Here is an 18,690-nt window from a genome sequence, read left to right as displayed (position 1 = left end):
CTGCCAGTGTTGTTTCCCTTGGGATTTAGAGTGAGAGACATGAAGGCTGACAACTCTCTTCCTGTTGTAGGTCAGAGCTTCAAGGAACTCTGTAATCTTCCCACCAGCTTTACTCTCTCCTGGAACTCACGGTTAAAATTAGATGCTGGCTGAACTTTAGCAGTTCAATTTGAAAGCTTTCAGAGGCAAAGTAAAACAACTGCAAGAGGAGAGCTTTCTCACAGTGCCATTTTGAGAAGCCACTTTGTACAGAGTAACGTGGTTTCGCTAACCCATGGGTGCCTTGCGTGGATGTTATCATAAATCACCATTAACAGGAGAGGCAAGTGGGCATCATGGAAATAATCTGTGTGTACTTTGTCTTGCGATGAGGTATCTTTCTTAAGGATATTGCATTACCTTTTGATTTGATTTTTTTTCTCTCTCTCCCCCCCACTCCTTTACCATTTCACCTCTTGCCCCAACGTTTGTCAGTGACAGAAGGAGGCGAGCAGCTTGCTGCCCCAGCAGAATGCAAAAAGATCAAACAAGCAAGGGGGTGGGGGGGGGAAGAAAGGGTGACAAGACCTTACAGTACGTGATGTGAATTATGAGCTGTCAAACCAAGAGTCAGGCTGGAGCTCCAGCGACAGGGCAGAGCCTCAGCATACAGTACAGGAGGCTGAGGTGTTCTGCTTAGTCTCTGCCGCGGGACGCTGGACCCTTCCCGCTCAGAGCTCAGCCTGCCTTGATTACTGCCCCTTTTATTCAGGACTCAAAACAGCTTGTAAATTTTTTTATCGTGCCTTCCCAGATTGCGTGGAGTGTGTTGCAGCCTTTGCTTTCCTTTGTCCACATCTGTTTTCTGAACTCATTACTTTCATGTTATTAGGTTCATTTAAAAGGCTGTGTTTATTTCCATCCCACGAGTTTATTTTCTATCTCTGGCAATAAGGCCAAGGACTCCAGCAAATGATGATTTCTTTTAGAGAAACCACCATCTACCTATCTTTTTCCTGCATGGTTGTGGTTGCTAGCACTAGCTTTGTCTGCAGACTGATAGCACCATCGACACTGAGGACCACTCAGAGGTGCTGTGCTGGGAATGCTGTTTGTAATTTCAATTACTTGTAATAATAAGACAAATACTTAGTGTAACTCAGAAGGAAGCTCTCCTGAGAGGAGCCTTTTTCTCACTCCTTGCTTGCACAGTACCTAGCACAATATTGGCCTAATCCTGATTGAGGCTGACAGCTTTTCCTTAATGCAAATATTAATCTGAGCCTATGGGCAGTCCAGCAACTATCTGAGGACATTGCCACTCCTGAATCGTGTGGGACTGTCCCTTGCCAGGCTGATCATTGCCCCTGTCTCACCAGTACCTTACAGTTTCCTGTGTAACCTGCTCTAGGTGATCCTGCCCTGGCAGGGGAGTTGGACTAGGTGATCCTTCAACGTACCTTCCAACCTCTTATGCTCTGTGATTCTGTTTGGGCAGGTCTGTGTGTTATTTTTGCCACCTGTAGTTTCCAGTCTTGTTGCAGGGTGTCTGGGGGCTGGCTGCTTTTAGTTCTGTTATTAAACGCTGAAAGCATTTTCTTGGATTGGGACCTTCAAGAGGATATGCTGTGGGAACAGCCAGTAGTGATCCCAAATCCCAGGCAGTGATGTGAGGTGGGGTTAGCAGGGTTCTCATGTACTTAATCCAGCGTGGAATGTGAGATAAGGAACACAAAAACACACCATATGCTGTTTATCATTAATTTCTCTGTTTTGTCATCACCACTATAGGCTCTCCTTAGATACTAGAGAATTATTTATATGCACTTAATCACCCTCAGAAATGCACATCACATTTGCTGCAAAAATCTCTGGGTGAGCTGCCTGGTGTCTTCCTGGTTGAGCTGGGAAGGACAAAATAAAGGGGGAAATACGATCCAACCTGGAGTGGTGGCTTTGCTGCCAGCCTTGGTGCTGACTCGCAGCAGAGCTTCAGGAGGACCAGACAGGTATCTGCAGAATGCCTTCAGAGTCTGGGAATAGTTCAGTACACCAAAGGTGAATTTAGGTTCTGCAAATCAACACATAAATCACTGAAGATTTATAGCAGTTTGTACATAAACTGTACCTCCCAAAGGCATGCTGGAAGGTATTTGCTGTACGCTTCTGGCTCTATTCTCCACCAGCATGTCCTGCGTAGAGGCTGGTGCACAGTGGGATAAAATTGTGTTGTAGCAAAACTTTGAAGTTTTACCCAAACTTGGCAGTTTTCTCCTTGTCCTCAGGTGCATTTATGAATTTGAGATGAAGCCACTAGGATTCTGGCTTACAAACATTTGCTATCCATTAGGATACAGTAACCTATAGTTGAAGTGCAGGAGAAGCCTTTGGCAACTGTAAGCAATTGCTGGTTATTAATGCCAAAGCTGTAAAAATGAAAATAGGAAGTCACTGCATGGGCTCTGAGTGTTAGGCTTGTTTACATTCCTAATTTGATTCACATATTAACCACAATTAACATGCTAGCTAGATTTCAAGCATATGTTTCTTCCATCACAGAATGTTTTTCCCTCTTTCTGCTTTACCCCCAGATTATTCTTAGCTAGAAAACCTTTTAACAAATTGAAGCAGTGGGAAAGAATTGTGGTTTGCATTATCTTAGGGAAGATATTTATTGGAATTGGGTGCTCTGTGCTGTGACCTTGCTGGGTACTGGTGTGTTAGTGGAATTGTGGAAATCCTCAAGCAGAACTTCCAGCTCTGGTTGGGGGCTGAATTTCCTTCTGCCTCAAGCTTTGGCCTTTTTTTCCCTCTCTCTGACACTCCCAGATGGAGATGGTGGTTTTGGTGGCAATTGGAATAACAATTCTAGTTCCCTGTGAGTCACAGCCCCAACTTCAGTCCTGGGTTTTCCCTATCACCAATAATCCCTCCTTTCTCACCCCACCCCCCCTTAGTCTGAACTCCTTCATTCCACCCCCCTCCATTTTCTTACGTAGCCCTGTGGGCTGTGGAAGGCTTAATTGTACCAATAAACACAACTTTATTTTATAGCACGATTAGCTATCAAATACTCTCTACTAAAATAACATTTGCTAGTCTGTTTCAAGACAAAGTTTTGTTAGGCACAGTGGGCCTTTAATCCCTGGAGGAGTTCAGATGACTAAATATAATATTAGTTAACATATTTTACTGATGTTAAACAAAATACTTCTGTGCTACAAAAGTCATCCTGAGCTATCGTGTCCTGTTGGTGCCAATGGCAGTCTCCCTTTGCATGAAGGTTGCAAACCAGCAAAAGAGTTGATTCATTCAGTCCCTCCTATTTTATTTTCTTTTAATGGTGATAGATAACTTTAATTGGAAATTCCAGTTAGTATTACAGGCAGAGCTTGCTCCTGTCATCGTGCTATTAACCAAGACATTATAGGAAGTTGTTGTTTACATGAGCTTTTGGAGCTGACAGTCAGGAACAGCACTTCATCCCTCTTACGCCATTTTTCCACTGATCTGATTCATAGAAGCATAGAACTGTTGAGGCAGGAAGAGTCCTTGGAGACTCTCAAGTCTAACTGCTCCCCTAGAACTCACAATCCCACCACTGCTGCTGCTTGATGATCTTAAAGGCCTCTTCCAACTGAAACAATTCTGTGATTCTATGAACCTCACCAAGATAAGACATTTCAGGTGAGTCAAGGTGTCTTTGTAGTGAGCAACCCCCTTTTGTAGGAGGTGAGATGTCCTAATGGGGCTTTTCACCCTATGAATCCAGTTAGAATTTCCAAGGAAAACCACATGAGGAAGGCTGAACCAAAACCCAAGTGAAACATTATCAAGAAATACTCCTCTGGAATATTAGCTGGAACTCAAGAGTCTATTTTCTCCTCTTCTTAGGAAGCATTTCTTGTCTATTAGAAACAGATAGGTGTCCCTGGGGTGGATTTCCTCTGATCTCAAGGGCTGGTCACTGGTGAGTGTGGCTGTCAGCATCTTGCGTGTTATGGACTCTGAGAGTCTAACTATCCAAAACCTTTTAAGTGACCAGATTGTTATAAAATCCATGACTCAGTGGCGCCTTTCCTTCTGTCCTAGTGTTGACCACCCTTTATGCTATGTTAGAAGCTCTTGTGTTTTGATCCAGTGTAATCCAAATGTATTTAGTCTGTATTTTATTCCACTTTGTAAACACGTTTTTTCCGTAGCTGCAAATGTCTCTGCAATTAGTTGTTTCAATTTGTAAATTGAACAAAAGGCTTTAATAAACAATGTCCTCAGGCAGCCTCTCCTCTTCTTCTCATGAAGGAACATCATTTCTAAACCTAGCAGCCTGTAAACTCTTTGGAAATTCAAAGGAAACTTCCACCATTTTGTTCCTCTTGGCCCATTTAGGAGTTCAAAGCACTTCTTGGCAGGAGTAAACAATGCAGCTGCATTTGTAAACAGAGTTTGGAGTTACAAGTTGGTATTTCAGAGCCTGCTGCTGGTGGCATTGGTCTCATCCAAAACGTGGCACCATTTATGACAGTAGGAACTTGCTGGAAGAGACTAAAAGGCACTTGGTTGCTTGATTCAGGTGGCACACTCCGTAACTGACACTCTGTAGCTAACCCAAGTGTTTGATTTTATATTTTGGGTTTCTGCTTATAATTGCTAAGCTGTAATTGGACAAATGTTAAGCTCCATCTCCTGGCTATGGATACCCCAGCCACACAAGCTTGGATGTCACACTGCAGTGGGATTGCCAGGCAGCAGCGGCCAAGAGATTTGCCACTGCAAAACTTTGCTGCAAATGAAAACTTGTTTGTAGGATGCCCAAAGTCCACAGCTGTTTCACTGCATTCTAGCAGCATCTGAGGCAATCTTTAGCTTCCTTAGATCCTAAGGAATTTGAGCTGAAGAATTCCTGACTCAAAGGACAGTGAATGTTGTTTAAATCACTTCTATGGAAGTGGATTTTCTACTTACTCATGTGTGTGGGTAACACACACACACCCCCATTCGTAGGAAGGAATTAAATCTACCCAAACATTGGAGTGGTTGCAAAAGAAAGCAAATCATCTGATGGCTCAGTTCATCTTTTATCCAAGAGGGACAGTCCTGAGGAATTTGAACTATCAAAGGGCAGTGCAGTAGAACAGTGATAGAAGATCTTACTCCTGTTTCATGCCACTTGCTTCCCTAAAGTCTGGATCCTTGCTAAGAGACAAGCAGTATCTCGCTCCTTTTGCATCAATTTTAGTTCTCTGTGGGCTGTAACTAGGCAAAGAAAGGTAACAGAATTTGAAGGCAAGTCTTTCTAGACAAGCTGCTGCTGTTAATTGAAAGAGAAACAGTAGACAAGGGAGAGTTGCTTCAAATATATTCCTAAAAAAGGGGTGTTGTCTGGCTGCAGTGTTCTGAACACCTCCATCCAAGGGTGCAGAAGGGAAAATCAAACACATTTCAAAAGGATTCAAAAACATTTTGTGATGATACTCTGGTTAGGGCTTTAAAAGGAATCAATGCATCAATGAAATCCCAAGTAGATTTGAATCTAAAGCAGTTTGGTGTTAGACCTGGGGTCTAACAAACCTTGGGGATCCACAGTGGAGAAGGAATCTCTTTATTCCAGACCAACTGCAGGAACAACTTGCTCTGACTTATACAGTTGACCCTTGTGTATCTGATTTTGCTGGGAGCTGAGCTTCCAGAGTTAACTCCTGTTTAAAACTAGAGTTTATGACTTGGATCTTCTGATGATGAAAAAGGAGACTTATATCTCAGGCAAGGTCACATACTGTAAGCAGCCAAAGTGAACAGATTAGAGCTCATTTGTGATCCATCGGAATAACTCGCTGTTAGTACTGACAGTGCTCCAAGTATTCTGCTCATCTGGGGCAAAATATGGCATGTGAGATTTTGGGGTTGGTTTTAGCCAGATTTTTCTCCCATTGACTTCATTGTTAGTGCTGACAAAACCATGGGAAATGTTTGGATGGGTAGGAGACTGCAGTGACTTGAGGTTTAAGCTTTGATACTACATTGGCTGCTGGATATAATCTTTGGTAAACCAAAGCTAAAAAGCAGAGTTTGTTTTAGAAAGTTATAGGCCTTTCAGAATGACACTTGGCACATTTTGATACTCACATTGTCAAGTATTTGTCCACATATCAGTTGGTTTGTGCCCATGTTTACACTCATTCTGCCTTTGGGCTTGTTTTACTAAGTTGGATCAAGTGTGTTTTATGTGGGTTGCAAAATATGTTCCTAATAGGATCCTGAACCATGGTGCCACAATGGCTAGGAGCTGTTGGAGTCTCCTGTTGTGCAACAAAGAATATGGCAGGTAACCACAAGCCATGGTGTTGGCTGTCCTGTAGGGAGAAGGGATGATTGTGGTAGGGCAGGACGTTGCTTTCCACTCTTCACTCTCCCTCAGCATTAACTGTTTGCTTGGTTTGGCTGGTGGATGCTGGCAGGATGGTCGCTTACTGATATCTTCATCCCTTCCGTGCCCAGAGCCTCCTCTCTTCAAACATCGGTGGCAAATTGCAGCAGCTCCACGTTTGAATCGTGACAGCGTCAAGGATAGGTGCTTGTGCTCATTCTTTTAGCAGGTTATTTGGGGGCCCAGTAGGGAAAGGAGATCTCTGCAGCAAACCAGCAAATTACTGGTTGCTCTTGAACCTCTCCTTCTGGCTTGACTTGAGGCTGCTCCTGTTGGTAGCAGCTCTGTGAACACTTAACTAAAATTTAAGATGTATTTTGGGAGCCTGTTTCCATCTCATGGAAGATGTGGTACATTTGTTGTTTCAGGATATCTGCCACATGTCTTCTCTCACATTGCTCTGGGCCTTCAGGAACTTCCTCACTTACAGATAGCTCTAACTATAGCCCATTTATTGGGCCACTCACTACAAGGAGGACATAGATGTACTGGAGCATGTACAGAGAAGGGCAACGAAGCCGGTGAAGGGTCTGGAGAACAGGGCTGATGTGGAGCAACTGAGGGAACTGGGGTTGCTTAGTCTAGAGAAAAGGAAGCCAAGGGAAGGCCTTCTGGCTCTCTGCAGCTACCTGAAAGGAGGCTGTAGTGAGGTGGAGTTTGGTCTCTTCTCCCTAGTAACAAGCGATAGGACAAGAGGAAATGGTCTCAAGTTGCACCAGGTTGGACACTAAGAGCAATTTCTTTACTGATGGAGTGGTCAGGCATTGGAACCAGCTGCCCAAGGGAGGTGATGGAGTCACCATCCTTGGAGGTGTTCAGGAAGTATGTGGACATGGTGGTGTTGGGCTGATGGTTGGACTTGATCTTAGAAACCTTTTCCAACCTTAATGTTTCTATGATTCTGTGATTCATGTAGCAACTCCTACCTAGTGGAGGCTACAGAATTTATTCTAAAATCCCAGTTAGGACACAACCCTTCCAGAGCCAGAGTGCCTCCTGGAAATTTGGCTTGAAATAAATAACACTGCAAAAGTTTGCTTTCCCTAATGCAATAACATGTAGGAAGGTAGGTCTTGTATTAAATTACTTTATATGTGATAAGATGTGATTATAATAAAGAAGGAGATTTATGTTTACTATAAAAAGAAATGTGATTGTATTAGACTTGAAATAAGTTATTTGCATTTCAGATTTCTTTTGGAGTGGTGTCCTTAGGCACCAGCTGTACACTAGGTTCACATGTGCCAGGAGCTGTGCAAAGAAAACATGATTATTGCTGCTGCATTGTTTCATTTGGAAAAGACTTCTAGGATCATTCAGTCCAGCCTTCAGCCTGACACCACCCTGGCCATTAAACTGTGTCCCCAAGTGCCACGGCCACACGTTTTTTGAACACTTCCAGGGATGGTGACTCCATCACCTCCCTAGGCAGCCTGTTTGGTGCCCAACCAGTTCTTCAGTAGGGAATTTATTTTCCCTAATATCCAACCTAAACCTCCCCTGGTGCAACTTGAGGCCATTTCCTCTCATTTTATTGTTAGTTACCTGGGAGAAGAGACCAACAATCACCTGGCTCCAGCCTCCTTTCAGGTAGCTGCAGAGTGCAATGACATCTCCCCTCAGCCTTCTCTTCTCCAGACTAACCAATGCCAGTTCCCTGAGCTGCTCCTCATAACACTTGTTCTCAAATTCGTGGCTTCCCAGGCTGCAGGAATAAAAGTGTGTTTGTGTAGAACTTCATCCCTTCACTAGTGGCAAGGAAAATTGCTTTGAGAATGGAGCTAAAATGCTCAGGTGGTTCAGCTGGTCACAACCTCATGGGCTGTTTAGTAGGATTCCCTGAGAGGCATCTTAAGTAATCCTTTTTCCTCCTAATTTTAAAATGTGTTACTTTTACAGTTACAATAAAGACAAGCATCCATCTGCCAGCAGGTACCACTGAGCCCCCTGGTTGTGTAAATAACCTCAATCAAGTTGACTTGGATGAGGTGCAAATTGGGCTCACAGGTCTGCTGGAGTGATTTACATTCTCTGCTTCCAGCAGTTAGTTGTGGGTGCCCTGATAAGGCTTCTTTACTGTAGGCCTGCTGAGCATCAGGACCTGGCAATTTAAGGGTTCTATTCTGCACACTATTTTACACGAAGGGTTTCATGCAGAACAAAATCAAAACAGCCTTCTGCTTTCTGCCTCAGGATTATAGATCTGGAATTCCTATTTCAAATTGTTCTCCACAGAGACACCCAGAGAGCAGAAATGTTAAAGGATTAAACCTTCTAAAAGCAGATTTTGAAGTAGGATTTGTAAGTCTTGACACCCTTTTAGAGCCTAATGAAGGGCTGAATCTTGCAGCCATCCCTAGCCATGGCTGCATGTACAGACCCTGCCCCTTGCAGAGAGTTTGAACACTTTAAAGAAATGTCTGTGACCCTGAGCAGTCCTTTTTTAAAGCTGGGAAATGAAACCTGAGCTCTCTAAAGCTGGTCTCTAGAGGAGACTGCACAGATCACAGGGTCCATTCTTGTGAAGGACCCCATTTGGCTGTCAAGGACAGTGCTGGGAGGCTCTGTGGAAAAGGCAGAGCATTCCCCAGCTTCTGTTACCTTTTTGGTGTAATTCCCACGGAGCAGAACGGGAGCAGCTCGTTTCCACTCCCGACCCTTGACTGTGCTCTTGGTTCCAGCCTGCCAAGTTTCCACTCCTTTTGTAGGCACATGCTCGAGCATGGAGATGGGAGGGAAAGGGCAGGATCAGTGGGCAGCTCAAGCACCCTTCCTTCCCCAGAAGTTCCCTGCTGCTTACACACATGAACAGAAGGATGAAGCCTTGTATTGTTGCCAAGCCTCCGTGTGCAGGTGGTGTGAGGTGTGACCTGGCTGGTGTGATGCAAGTCCGCCTCCTTCCTACTGTCCAGAGTGTCTTTCCCATCTTCCTCAGGAGCTTGTGGTTACCTCTGTGCTTTCTGCAGGGTGCAAATCAGCTTCAGAAAAACTACACCTTAAAACAAGTTGTCATTAGACACTATCACAGAAGGTTAAGGATGCTTTTAAAGCATTCCTTGCATGACAATGAATATTAACTGAAGCTTTTAAACCTCTTTTGTACATGGGCTGTTCTGTAAGAGAACAGTTGGTCATACAGCATGGCTGGTACCCAGCAGGGTCAGGTTGCTGTTTTTTTCCTAAATGGGAAGAAAAGAAGCATTGTGGCATTTGTTTGTGTTCTCTGGGTGTTCCTGGGCATACTTCTGACAGCCCTCCTTGATATATCTAGGATGCAGCCTCATGAAACAGCCTTCAGAAAACCTTTGTGATAAAGTAACATCCTCTGATTATCTTTCCCTAAGTCTAAGCTAATTTTTGTTTTAAAGCATCACTGTCTAAATTGCATCTCTTCATCAGATTAAACAAAAGGAACCTAAGGTAAAAACGAAATACAGCCTTGCCCTTTGCAATTCACTGATTGCAAATGATTGCTGCTTAGAAGTAGAATAATGAATGTTTTGCAACCCCCCCCAAAAATTAACGATAGAAAAGCTCAGTGCTCTGCCCCAGCAGCTTGTAACAGCCATGTGTGAGCCCAGCCTGGCCAGCCCGCCCTTGATGCTGGGAACAAGGGAGACGCTGGAATAGGTTGCTTAGGGAGCTTGTGGATGCCCCCTCCCTGGAAGTGTCCAAGGCCAGGTTGGATGAGACCTTGAGCAACTTGGTCTAGTGGAAGACGTCCCTGCCCATGACAGGTGGGTTGGAACTGGATGATCCTTGAGGTCCCTTCCAACCCAAACCATTCTATGAATCTGTGCAAAGCACCCTGGAATCTGTCCGTAAAGAAGTAACTTTAGTCTTCAAGTTTGTTCCTGAGACAACTGCACGGAGGAACTTCAGCCTTGCTGGCAAGAGGAAGGGTAAGGGATGAGCTCAGTCACTCAAAGGAAAATTCAGCAAACTTCAAAGCGGTGCCCCTTGATTGCCAATATTTTGTAGAGGTTGCAATATGCCAGTTAATGAATGTTAAATTAGAATGCCAATATTTCCATTCCCCAGCCTTTTAGGAAGGACAGCCTAGGATAATTTAGCACAATTACAGAAACCCCTAAAACATTCAATGCCTGTTTGTGCAGGGTTCAGTTTTCAAGGGCAGCTTGATCTGGCCTGAAAGTTTCCAGTCCAAGCAGCAGCAGCTAGAAGATACCATTGCTACCTTCCTAGGTCTGGAATATTGCAGGGCAGCTCTGCACGTGTCTCATGGCTTCTCCATGTGTTCCTGCAAATGGGAACATCAAAACCTATTGACACTGTGCTGAATTTTAGCTTGATTTTTTTGCTCTTATATGGAGTCCTACTATGTTGGGATTGCTAGGATTTGAGGGAAGGGAGAAGACGGTCTATAAATGGTCCACCCAGGACCTTCTTAGGACCTCCATCTGGAGGAAGGCTTAATTAAACCCATGCTGTCTCAAGTGGGCCTAAATTTAGTTTGTGCATTCATATGATTTCCACTGAAACTAGTTAGGGTTCTACTGATCTATGCAAGAGCAGAGCCGCTGATGCTGCAGGGCTTCTTGAAAGCTTTGTGGGTCAATCTCTACCGTTCAGGACTCACAAACCTACTATTCATTTGTATCCTTAATTTTCCTAGAAGTGCTCATTGCAGACCAAGGTTTCACTGTAAAAGGTACAGTTAAAATGCAGAACAGAAGGGCAGTGGTACCTGCAAAAAGCTAGAGCCTAAGGAAAGAGGAGACTGCCATGAAGTAGAATCATGGAATCATAGACATGTGCAGACATGTACATCAAGGTGGAAGAGAATCATATGGCCCAACTTTGCAGGCACCTGGATGTGATCTGCATTGGTCTTGGTGGGGTCACCAGCACAGGGGAAGGTGTCTGAGCACCACAACGTGACTCACTGATGTTCTTTGCACATCTACTCCCGCTGAGCCAATTGAATTCCTGGTGGTGATGTGAGTCTCCCGGTACTGAGTTCATATTGGCACTGGGTTTATAATTCTTTTGGATTAGTGGCAGAGGCTTCTGTGGTTTTACAGTGCAGAAGCCATTGGTCATTTCTCTAAAATATGATGAATTTGAAATCCGTTCAAACAAGATACTTCTGTCTTGTGACAAGAGCTTAATAGCTTCATGCATTTGTGTTTGGAAACATACTCTTTGAACTTTTGTGTAACATTCAGCCAGTTTAAGGCAAACATTCTCCTCCAGTTGGTAATAGGCTGTCTGGGATCTGCAATTCAGTTATTTAGCTTTAAAATTAACTGTATATATTTGTAAGTTTTTAATTACGATGTGTTTCTGCTCGGAGCTTTTCAGAGCTTACTTAGATGAGCATCAAACACTACATGGGTTTGGTTCTTTTCCTTTCTGCCTATTAGCTTCTCCTTCTCTGCTTATAAATTTCCAATGACAGACATAAACATTTACCTCCGTAGGCATTACTTAACTCTGAGATCACTTTGTTCTATAAATACAAATAAATAAAAGCCCCTTTAATGGGTGGAGGGGAAGGCAGCAGTGAAGTGGTTAAAGGTTTTTGCAGGCAGACTGGCCAGCAGGAGCTGGCGGTGTGGAGGACGGGGGACGCCAGCCTGTCTCTAAACTTTTTGGCCCTCCCTGAGTGCCGAGATGAAGGAAGAGCCCTCTATAAATCACTGGAGATTAGAGACCCTGTTCTTGCCGACTCGGCAGGGTTGCACTGCTTAATGTCAAAGCCTCACGTATTACTTTAACAGCACTCCTTTTCTTTATTAAATCCACTTTGAAATTAAAAAAAAAAAAAAAGAAAGAAAAAAAAAAGAATTAAAACCCAATGATGATCTTTCCAGTGAGGGGGAGAGAAACCTAAAAAGGATTTAGAAAGGATCTGTTGTGTTACATTACGGGAGACTAATAACTGCACAGGGAGCAGGTAACGGTTTTGCACCGTTTCAGAAAGCAAAAGGAAGTGGACTTTATTATGCAGAGGTTTCCCTCCTCCAAAACAGACAAACAAAAAATGTATTGCTGTTGATTTGGACCAACTTCCGCAGGCTTCTCGGTAAAGGTGGAGCGAGCGTGAACGCTGGCAAGGGATTTCCTTCCAGGTTTGCAAAATGCAATTTGCATCTCCTTTTTTGCACATCCTGCAGCATCTGGCTTAGGATTATTTTTATTTATTTATTTATTTATTTATTGGGGTTGAGTTTGGGGTTTGGGTTTGGGTTTTTTTTTTTTTTTTTTGGCTTTTGGGGTTTTTTGGTACTTTGGATTTATTCTGGCTGAATTTTATTCTGCCTTTAGCTCCATCTGAGTGTGATGAAGACATATTTTAAACAGCTGCATCTGTGTCAAATGTCAGCGTTTGCTCGTAGCCTCGCTGTCTCGAGGACATACAGAGGCTTCTAGGCACTGCATATTTATCTGCTGTTGTGGCCTGGTTTGCTTCTGATTTGTAGAAGTCACATTAAGCAGGATATTATATTTTGTTAATGTGGGAAGTCAACGTGATTGTTTACCCATAAAATAATGTCCTTTGTCCACGTGTATTTAGTTACCTCATTTAATACATCGCGTCCCAGCTGACAGCTCTCCCAAGCCAAAGGAATTGCACATATGTATTTCTTCTGCACATAAGTGTTTCAGATCCTCCAGGTCATTTAGTATCCATTAGGACACTAAAGCTTCTTACTGTTTTCTCATTAATAGTCAAGTCTGTTACCACGACAAAAACAATTTCTGAGCGACTGGCTTCTTTGAGCAACATCCCTGATGAAAAGTCCTGGAAATCCTAACAACAAATGTTGTCAAGTTAGATTTCAGTGAAGCATTTCTTTTTAACTGTGCAGCATTATGCCCCAGGAATGTAGTTTTTCTTTGAGTCTCATGACTTTAAACACAACATTGGCATGAAACCCATTAAGGAGAACAGATTTATAAGCTTTTGTTGATGGATTCTGTTCAACTGCAGTAGAAGGGAAGGTGAAAATATTTTTAGTCTTTAAACGTATTAAAAATAAACTGTGATTATTTTAATTCTCTCCATTTGGAGTCGTTTGCTGCTTTGCAGCCCTGCTCTGGAGTGTTTTTCTACCCGTTCACAGTTCATTTACAGTACAGTTTTGAAGTTTGGAAATAGTTCACACCTATAAAATGTGGGGCTTGCATTTGCCAGGGAAAATGGATATTGTTTTGCGATGTATCTTATCCAAAAGTTGACAAGTAACAGCTTTTTCTGCTGGTTTATCCTGACAAACAGCTTGAAGGTATCACCTTTGTCTGCAATGAATTGCAGATATTCCTTCAGAGCTGTTTGTGCTCTGTGTGTCCTTTCATGTGCTCAGGAATATTGCCCAGTTCAAAAAAAAAAAAGGGAAAGAAAGAAAGAAAGAATGAGCCCTTAAAATAACTAGAAATGGGGGTGGGGTCAAGCTATTGTATAAACACAGCAAATTTCTGGGACTGGATAGATGCATATTTAAGACTACAGCCAGGCTCCTGAACATCTCACGGATTGTGCTTTGGAGCTGAGAAAAGAGCAGAGCAGGAGGTTATCACGGGAGCGTGAGCCGCGGTCCCGAAGCCGACTTTCAGCCCAGCAGTTAGTGTTTTATTAGGAGAGAACAACTCTATAAAAGGAACAGGAGATTCAATCATAATATAGTGGGGTGACATGAAGGCAGCTGACAGCATGGCTTCAAAACCCATTTAAGATCCAAGGAAAAGTTGCCACAAGTAATGTGCTGCAGCTGGGGGAGATCGTTTGGGGAAAAAGCAGAACCTGCCCTAGCCCTGCGGATTTGTGTTCTGGAGCAGACCCGTCGCCTCGCACGGAAAGGCTGGGCTGGGCTGGCCTGGGAGCTTGTTACCACACACAGTCACAACTGGGAGACATCCCTCACCCTGCCTCTTGTGTGTGTTTTTCCTTCTCCTTTTTGAAAGTGGTTTGGGGAGAAGTGGGAAGCCATGGCCAGTTTGGTGGTTCGGGCTGGAAAGAGAGCGAAGCAAAAGCGTTCGCTGGGAAGCGCCAGAGCGTGTGCCTGCTGCTGTCAGCAGATGCTTCCGAGAAAGGCCATTTTGAAAAGGGAAAGTGCTCAGATTAAGCAGTTTTTAACCATACATGAAGTAATTAAATGTGATTTTAAGGGGGGGTGGAGGGAGAAATCTTATTTTCTTCCCCTTGATTCTTCCTGGTGTCTGGTGGTTTCATAAATCACTGTTCTTTACGTGAGATGTTGGTCAGCTTTGCTTGATGGAACAGCAGCTGTACTTCAGCTGTCCTGCTGCTGCCCTTCACCATTTCTGTGTCCTTCTGTACTTCACCATTTCTGTGTCCTTCAGCTGTTCTTCGCCATTTCTATGTCTTTCTGCCCTGTTTGAGTGATAGCCATGACTGTAAGCCAAGTCCTGAGTGGTGCAAAGCACTTCTGAATACAAGGCAAAAACTGGAATATTTGAAACCTGTAAACTTTGGTGTGCCCAAGGTTTGGTTTGTGACTGCTTAAAGCCAAGTAGTTGGTGAACTGGAATCATTTGGGAATAGGATACTGTAGTGTGTCTGGTTAAGGAGGTGTTTTTAGAAGCTTTGCTACTTTTAGTTTAGATAAACTAAATTTGGATTCTTTAAATAAATTTGGGAGGAACTTTATGCCTGCTGTGATGTGAGGAAAGCCTGTGGCAGTCTCTCTGTGGGTGGTGCTGCCTGCATGGACTTCCACAGGGCAGCAGAATCAGTGGGGTTGGTGTCCTATCTCAAGAAAAGGTTGGCCAAATATGTATTTTCTGTGCTCAAAATTGAAGTTAACTTGTTTTTTGGCTGAAAGTAGCATGTCTTTCATGGAAGAAAAGGTCCTGGTAAAAGGTAATGCTAATTTAGGAATAAATTACAGTCTTTTAAGTTGCTGTCACCAAACTACACTGAATGAAAAGTGGCTCAAAGAGGACAAGCACAATTAAAGCAAATATCAGGGTTTTTTTCTGAGTCATTACAAGGAATTACTTTGTGTTCCTTTCTAAAAGGACAACAGAAACACCTTGTAAAGGGGATTTCCAGAATTAGCATGTAGGTTTGCATTGCTTCCCAACAGGGGGAAGAAGGAGCTAGTACGGGGCAGGGGGGGAGAGGGAAATCCCTCAAACAAGCAAATCTTTCATTTTTAATTCATCTATACTACAAGCAGAATCAAAATAGTTACAGTAAGTGTTTGGAATTCCTTTTCTTATTAAAAAATTCCATGTTGATTGTATTTTAAAGAAAAAAACACTCGAGGGGCACAGGTAGAATTAGGAAATCCAGGCTCCCCAGCATTGCATTAAATTGGCTTCAGGATAGGCACCTGGTGACACTGACATGGGGACATGAGAAACCAGCCTCAGTGTGGGGAAAGGCATCATCCTGCTTGCTGGAGCTCCTTGCCATCTACGCTGTCTTCTCAACAGTCATTTCCACATGGTCCTTCTGAGCACAGAGTGCGATTGCAAGGATGACTCGATGAGACATTCTTCTGTGCCCTTGCTCCTTCTGCAGAGATTTCTTGGCTTTACCTCCTTCTGAAATTCCTCAGTCTTTCATTGGTGCTGCATCTCATTTAGAAGACATTCGAATGGGGGTGATGGATCTTAGAAACCGTTTATCCTGTGCGTGAAAGTTGGGATTTATTTGCTGCTGTTGTCTGCCCCCCCTCCACATCTTGGTGACTGTTAAAGTTAAAATAAAATACAATGTGCTGCTTTGGCTCCTGGGGAATACAGCCCTGGAAGGAGGTTGGGGTTATTAGCAGAGCAAATATCTGTCATCCTGAAAACAAGATGGCTTAAAGATTGTGTACTAATTTCACACTTCCTATAGCATAGCATTACTGGTGCAGAAAATGATGGAGAATAAGCTGAACAACTCATTTGCCCATAAACCTTCAGGGGGGTAATGTCCTAAAAAGCCACTGAAATTGGATATCTGGAAAATGAACTCATTTTTTTAAGTGGGTCACAACATCTGTGATTATCTCGTTGGGATTACCAGCGGAGATCGTGCTGTGGCATCATCAAGTGCTTCCTGTGGACTTCACCCTCCTGCACCGAGGTTGGCAGAGAGAGCCTGCAAATGGTCTGTGGCTTCATGAGCACTGGTGGCTCCAGCCAGCACATGCATGGCTTTGCCTTCTTGGGTGGAAGAAGTATATCAGGATGGTTTAGAAACGCTGGATACACCATCTCTTGTTTAAAAACAGTGGCTTTGATTTTGAATTAGGGATCAATTCTGACTTCCACCTGTTAAAATAATACCACGTTCTTGTAGCCTTTTGTCTCCTTGCTTGCTGGGAAGTGAGTTAGGTGATTTTAAGATGATTTCCCAAGGCTTGAAAAACTATTTAGAAAATAGCAAGACATTTCCTTTAGAAAATACCTGGAACTTTGAGTCAATCTGTGTAGTGGTCATGGATCTTCCTCCTCGACACCAGAAGTCCTGCTGAAGTGGGGATCCAGTGTATTTGGGTAGGGAATGGAGTGTTTTCTCTAAGAGCAATGCTGATCATAGGTCTTGTGGCAAAGCTTGAAACTCATAGTCAAAAGCCCCCAAGATAATCATGTTCACATTTCTTTAGAGGACTCCATGTTGTCAGTCCACTTCATGGTGACATCTAATTCAGATTTTTTAATCATTCTAACTTAACCCTGTCCTGCTTTTTCAAACAGGAGGCAGCATCACTTTGAAGACCCATGTGTGGGTTTCTCTGTAGCTAGATTCAGGCTTGGCTTTTGTTGAAGCACCTTGATTTCTCACTCAAAGGACATACTAAAAGGTCATATGGATCCTTCTTTCACCCCACTGTCAGAACTGTATCTCATTCCCTCTCTCAAAATCCCTTCTTGAATATGTCTTTGGGACAAACTACAAAGGATTTTAGCCTCTTAGTGCTTCTTCCTACACAGCCTTCTAAAAATGGTGCCTTGCTCTAGTCCTCAAGGCACTTTAGGCTATACATGTGGTGACTTAATCCTTGGAAGATGTGGGAATCCTCAAAACTATGTGCTGGGATTTGGGGTGGAATCTCAATTTCCTTCCTCTCAGATAGAGCACCATGAGAAAAGGCCATGGTGGTTGCAGGAGCCATCTGTTAGAAGCAAGCTGTGATAACCAGGACCCAAAGCAACCATCACACCCCCTGGCCAACCCTCCCAGCTCCGGAGAGGAGCTGGAGTTTGCTCTCTTTTCTTGTGCTTCTGCCAGGAGATGAGGCAGGATAGGGGAGAAGATTAGTCCTGACTGCAGAAGCCTGCGACATTCTGAGTCCCTAATGGTGATAGCAGTTTTATGACAAAGAATCCTCTTTGCTGAGGCAACCTGGGGAAGAGCATAGTTATCCCAGCAGACTTATCATGAAAGGATTTAGGAAGACAATTGACTGAAACTCGAAAAATGTGAAACACTCAGGGGAAAACAAAACCAAACCAAACCAAAAAAGCTGCCTTCTGTGAGACTAGTTCTGGAGAAAGAGGAAAAAAATAATCCAGGGACAAAAGCCAAAAGTGGAGATCACACATTCCTGCTCTGCTTAACACTTGGAACAAAGGTTGGCCTCCCATCACTGGAGCCCTTGGCCCCTTGTTGGGGCAGCAGGGAAATTTGGGAAAAAAATGGGTCCCAGTTTTCTCCAGGTTGTTTTTCTCAGCAGCAGCAGTTGGGGTCACAGGCTCCCAAAGGTTATTTCCTGCTGCACAGTGAACTGGCCAAACAACATTGTTCCTGGGGAGTGCCAACTCCAAACAACTATATACCCCCCAAGGGATTGTTTACCTAACACAGATTTTGCTTTATTTTTCTTCTCCTGCTACTTTGTTCAGGCTCTCACGAAAGGTAATATAGGAAATGGTAAAACACAAAGCAGAGGGGAAAGCAGTGGAAAGAAAAGATTGGTGCAGCTTCAGACTTGGGCAGAAATGTGACATACAAAAGTCTCTGAAACCCCCAAATGTTCCATTTTCATATATTCAGTTGTGACCACAATCAGCTTACACATGCTTCATTATTTCTTTGACTAAAACACAATACAGGAAGCTGCAGAGAACAGAACTCGACGGTGAGATTTATGAGGGAGTGATCTGAAGAGCTTTCATGTGTCGTTTACAAATGTCATCCATATCTAAATACACAGTGGACTTCCACAGTAACCCAGGAGGAGAGAGGCCTTGTCATGAAGCATGACAAAGCAATTATTGATCTCACCGAAGGGCAAAGCAGTGCTAAAAAAGCACCAGGGAGAGCTGAGAGAAAGATAGAACGTGACAAAGAGATGGAA

At 43.5% G+C, this 18,690-nt stretch overlaps 1 protein-coding gene across 9 annotated transcripts in view; it reads left to right on the top strand.

Annotated features, from left to right (window-relative positions):
* BCAS3 (BCAS3 microtubule associated cell migration factor) overlaps positions 1–18,690 on the top strand; it is a 375,413-nt gene that overhangs the window by 273,551 nt on the left and 83,172 nt on the right. The window lies entirely within an intron of this gene.

The sequence above is a fragment of the Dryobates pubescens genome, chromosome 13, assembly GCF_014839835.1.
Source record: "Dryobates pubescens isolate bDryPub1 chromosome 13, bDryPub1.pri, whole genome shotgun sequence".
In the NCBI taxonomy this organism is placed as follows: Eukaryota; Metazoa; Chordata; class Aves; order Piciformes; family Picidae; genus Dryobates; species Dryobates pubescens.
This window is presented reverse-complemented; position numbering and strand designations above follow the sequence as displayed.